This window comes from Geospiza fortis, unplaced genomic scaffold (assembly GCF_000277835.1).
Source record: "Geospiza fortis unplaced genomic scaffold, GeoFor_1.0 scaffold219, whole genome shotgun sequence".
Lineage (NCBI taxonomy): Eukaryota > Metazoa > Chordata > Aves > Passeriformes > Thraupidae > Geospiza > Geospiza fortis.
Window position 1 is genome coordinate 1968129 of NW_005054376.1, and position 5623 is coordinate 1973751.

The window sequence follows — 5623 nt, forward strand, 5'->3', positions numbered from 1 at the left end:
CGCCGTGAGCTCATCGCGGCGCGCCGGCCGCGGCGGCGGAACCGCCCCCAAGGAGCCCCGAGCGCTCCCGAACCTGCGGGAGGCTCCTGTGGGGAGGGAGAGCCCCGCACGGGTCCGGAGAGGGGCTGGAGGGCATGGCCTGAGGAGGGCTTGAGGGAGCTGCGGGTGTTCAGCGTGAGGCAGAGGAGGCTCAGAGAGACCTTACTGCTCTCCACAAACGCCTGAAAGGAGGATATAGCCAGGTGGGGTCGGTCGCTTCTCCCGGGTAATCAGTGACAGGACAGGAGGACACGGCTTAAGGTGTGTCTGGGGATGTTCGGGTTGGACATCAGGAGGAATTTCCCCACAGAAAGGGTGATTAGACTAGACACTGCAATAGGTTGCCGGGGAGGTGGTGGAGTCACCATTCCTGGAGGTGTTTAAGGAAAGATTGGACGAGGCACTTGGTCTGCTTGGCATGGTGGTGTTTAGTCATAGGTAGGATTCGATGATCTCAGAGTTTTTTTGCAATCTGATTGATTCTCTGATTCAGTAATTATAGTAAGAGACATACATTAACCCAGTTTGCTTCTAGGTGCAGCAGACATGAATAGCAACTGCTGGACACACAGGCTACAAATAAACAAAAACCAAATAAAGAAATAAAAAAGAGCAGCAGTCTCTTTTTACAGCTATTAGAAAAAGCAAGAAATGACGTAAAATCCCAGTACATTTCTTTTAAAATATTTTCAGAGTACAAGAGAGGCTCTCAGTATGAGAAAAACTTGGAGCTCTCCAGTGGAGAGCTAAAAAACTGATTAGGGGACTGGAACATTTCTTACAATGAAAGGCTGAGGGAACTGGGCTTGTTCAGCCCTGAAAAGAAACATCTGAGAGGGAACCTTTTCAATGTCTATCAGCATCTGAAGGGAGGGTAACAAGAGGATGGAGCCAGGCTCTTCTTGGTGCCGATTTCCAAGCAATAGAACAAGAGACAATGGGCAGAAACTGATGCACAGGAAATTCCACCTGAATATGAGGAAGAAGTTCTTTACTGTGCGGGTGACTGAGCACTGGAAGAGATTGTCCAGAGAGGCTGTGGAGTCTCCCTCCCTGGAGATACTTAAGTACCTTCTGGATGCAATCCTGTACCAAGTGCTCTGGGATGACCCTGCTTGAGCAAGGAGGTTGCACCAGATGAGCCACTGTGGTCCCTTCCAACCTGACCTATCCTGTGATTCTATGAGAGCATTAGGATATTTTCAGTATACTTCCCCTCCCTCTTGGCCACTTATAAATTACAGTATATTAACTTCTGTTTGTCTATTTTTTCTTCCTGCAACTCAATAATTTCTAGAACAGGTTGATTCTATTTAGGCCATTGCATCTAAGTTTGTTTCTTCTTTTACACTTTTTCTTTTTTTAATCTGCAATACATACCACACTTCTCAGTGTCACTGTATGGTCAATAAAGAATAAACTGGACCACAAATTCTGCTACAGCTACTGCAGCCTTCAGTGTCCTGAAGGCTTCCTTCCTACCTGGAATACCAGAAAGGTGCCAGTTTAGCTGGAACAATTACTAGTTTATTAGCAGAAAACAGGAGTAGTATGTATTCTTTGTTAGAAATTAGTTCTGCCCATGTTCTACTCTGCATAGCTTTTATAGATGGGAGCAATTGTGTGGCTCAGGAAAAGGGGGACTTTTTAAAAGCTATTTGAACTGACACCAAAACCGATTCTATTATTTAATCCTGTGCCACATAATAAAGGCTTGAAAACTGCTCATGGAAATTACTATATGGGGTTATTTTGACAATGTCTATAATCTTCTAAACTCAGGATTAAAAATGAGTTAATTGGTTTTGTTGAAACAATCTCCCCCAAAATCAGGCCAAATATAGCTGGAATCTGTCTAATCAATAAAATGGTTTTACGTTGGGATGTGTTCAATACTTCAACTAACATTATTATTAAATTTAGCATAATTATATAATGTAAAATAGTTTTTCACTCCCTCACTGTTACATAGTCTGTAAGTAATACATTAATTAGGCAATTAGTAGATATAATAATTACTTTAAAAATAGTTCCCTTCTACATTATCTATTTCCTGAAAGTACAGCTATTGCAACCTGTAAATTAGTATTTATGTTTTTCTACTTGATCACAAACATTTAAGTATTTGATAATCACCAGTAAATTACAGTCATGCTCATATATTAATAATATCTGCAGGATATTCCAGCTGGCTTAATCATCACTACTAATTTGGGCTAGAAATGTTCAAATCTTAATTTTACCCTTTCCAGCTTTCCTTTCATAGCCTCTCAGACAAGTTATTTGCCCCTCTAAGCCCTATGATCCAGCTTTTTATTTGTCAAAAAGGAAATCCTGTAGTTAAGCAGCTTTGTAACTACTGCATTTCTAGGAAAGAGGTTTTACATCATGACTAATGTCAGGTTCAGAGTTATGGGACTGCAACAAGGGCAAATCCTGTGACAGATAGTTCCATTGGTTTACTAGGACTACTGTTCTGAAACCATTACTCCTTTGTTTGAATAATGTTGTTTTTTGCTCATTTTTTTCTTTTCTTTTTTTTTAAGAATATGCTATTTGTTGTATTTATGCCTGGTTTTGTTTTTTGTTCCCCTGTTTACTCTCATTGTCCAGTCAAGCTTATTTTCAAAACATATTTTAAAGAAATTAAGGAGGACTTAAAGAGGTGATGGCTATAAAAAGACAATACTTGTGGAACCCCTAACCTGTCAGTTTGTAGAAAGTAGTGATCAAATCACAAAAATATGGAAATAGCTATGGCTTGCAGCATGAAAATCAACATATGTAGTCATCATGTATTTTTTTGGAAGATAGGCTAAACAACCTCTGTCATTTTTGCCATGCAATGGAACCCGCTTTCTCTTTTAGGGATCACCCTGCCACTTCCCATTAGCATTAGCAGCACTCTGAATTGCAGAATCTTCAGCTGAACGTGCCGAGTCCTGTCATTTCCCCCACAGGCTGTCTGGCGATGATAATCCACGAAAGGATTATTTCATCCAAGTGGCGGTGTCCGAGTCAAATGCCGGCAACAGGCAGGAAAAACCAAACCTGTTGAGGCAGACATCTGCCCAGATGGGAGGAATCGGAGCGACGGCCCTTAAGAGGGCGAGGCGGGGGACATACTTTGTGCCAGCAGAATAAGTCCATGGGCTGCACCCGTGATGGGAGAGCAAGACTACGATGGTGATGGCTGGAAGTTTGCGGGCTGCGATGCCGATACTGGCCAAAGCAGGCCCCAGGCTGCGCTCTTTGGAGCAGTGCCTTGTCACATTAGCTGGGCGGCCACTGCGTTTGATGCTCAACCTGGACAGACAGGCCTGCCAGGCAGAAACTGCTCAGGCAGATGATGCTGGGGAGGACAAAAATTATCCAGCGCAAGACTGAGAAGACAGATGACACCCAGCAGGAACAGCAAGCCAAATCTGCAGAATCCACAATGCAGCTGGCTAGCCCGGGGCTAGCTGCCTCTTTGAAGAGGAATAGACATCACCTACAAGCTGTCAAATTAGATCACCAGCCTGAAAATGCTGAAAGAGATTTAGTTCTTCCAACAGAGAAAGGAAAGTTTAATGGATGAAAATCTTCCTAAAGGGGCCAAGGTAGTGTGAGAGGGGAAAGGGGAATCCTTCAGATGCAGCAACAATGAAAAATTAATCACCTCCCGCCTGCCTGCAGAGTGAGAGATGGGATGCGCCGTGTTCTGTGGCAGCCACGCTGGCTGTAGTCACTATCAGCATGGAAAATAAAGGCCACACCTGCAGGAATGGGCACAGAGCAGCAACAAGTTATGCTTGCTACAAAATCGATCCCCCTTTCCAAATCTGTGATATCTTTATGTTGCCCTGGAGCTGGGCTCTGAGGTACGATACATCTCGCATTCAAGACATGCAGCGGTGGGATACAAAGGCCCAGTCTGAATCTGAAAACTCGGCAAAGCAAGAGGTGCACAGTGGCATTTCTCCTTTTATTTCCTTTGCAATAAAATTCCAGCACAAAGAAAATGTGTGTAATCAAAGTCAATTTTGATAAATAAATAGAAAAAAAAAATTAAGATTACCAAGTGAGTAAGCATGTGCTCAGGTGTATGGTGAATATGAAACCTGGCATTTCCATCAGGGACAGCAGTAGCATGATCCAATTATAGATGCAAAGAAGAAATACTGCTCTTAGGGGGAAAATATTAAATGTAGCAATCCATTAAGCAGCTGCATCATTGCAATTACACTTTGAAGTTAAAGACTGTGAAACACACCAAAGATTAAAAGAGGTGATAAGATTAAAAACCAAAAGGGGAAAAAAATCAAATAGGCCTACTGATCCCTCTTTCTAGCCAAAAAAAAAAAAAAATCAAAAAAGGAAAAAAAAATTAAAAACAAGGCTAGGTTCTGTATATGCATACAATTGTAAAATCAATTTGTGGCCATACCAAGCAAATCTACTTGAAAAATCTATTCCCAGCTTCAACATTCATGTAGCAGACAAACCATAAATCACCTGCAGAGATGCAAACAAGATGCTAGCAGATCAGAAAGAATATGGACCAGACTTCTGAATAGAAAAGCTTACACTGGATTTCTTAATAATGATTTTATAGTTCTATCTATTCCTTTATTTTCACCTCTCTCAGCTAATAGCTTTTAAAGTACTTTGTCCTCTTCCAAATCAACATCTGTCTTTTGATCATCTATTGTTTTTTTAATGAAGCAGAAAATAAACAATAGCCAAGTTCTACTGCTCTTTCATCTGTAATGTTACTTGGGTATATTTCACAGACAAAACCACTTCTAAGACACATTTTCATATAAAATAATGAATATAAATGAATGTCTTATTTGGATTGCAAAGTACATCTACATTAAACCTTACTTAAAGAGTCTCAGCTCCCTGCGAGTAACCCAGGATCCACACCCACACTGAAGGGTCCAGATTAATCTTCCATAAACTATAATTGAAATTAATGTGTGTGTATGTGTGTGAGAGTAAAACAAAGTGAAGTTATAGAATTATTTTATCAAGATACTCCAAAGCTGTAACACCTATTGGGAAGTCTAAGGTGCACCTCACCTTAAAAATCAGCTCCCCATTTCAAGGCCTACGTGCTTCTGAAAATTCAGCCGGTAGATGAAATTCCTGAGAGATCTACTTTAGTTTACAAATGTTTTGAAGAGAGTTGGATAGACAATAGAGAAGGAATACAAGACAGAAAAGATTAAAAATATGTGAAAGTATCACCTCTTGCAGGCAAAAAGAATCTTGGGAAATTCAATAGGTGCAAACCTATTCACAGCAAGTACTTACTGTGAGTGGGGGAAGAAAGGTAACAGAAGTGGCTGGATTGAATTCTTTCAAGTGTGAACCAGAAGCGATATCTTATAACTCATTTCCTGTGTGAAACACTGGGATACCAGCCTGGAAGGTAAAACACTCATGACCAGGAACAGGACAGAAAGCATTTTACATTTAAGCTATCATAAATAATTTCTTCAGTTTTGCTGCTCAAAAGCTTTCACTTTGGTTCCATTTGAATGGTCAGATCTTCTTAGTTCCCAGGTCTAAACTGGAACTTTTTTTTTTAAGTGTA

The 5623-nt window shown here is 41.0% G+C and overlaps 1 long non-coding RNA gene across 1 annotated transcript; it reads left to right on the forward strand.

Moving 5' to 3' along the window:
- Positions 1 to 85: 85 nt before the first annotated feature.
- Positions 86 to 4089, forward strand: LOC115948329. The gene is made up of 2 exons (XR_004082159.1): positions 86 to 300; positions 2653 to 4089. It is a non-coding gene; the product is annotated as an uncharacterized LOC115948329 (long non-coding RNA).
- The last annotated feature ends 1534 nt before the right edge of the window (positions 4090 to 5623 follow it).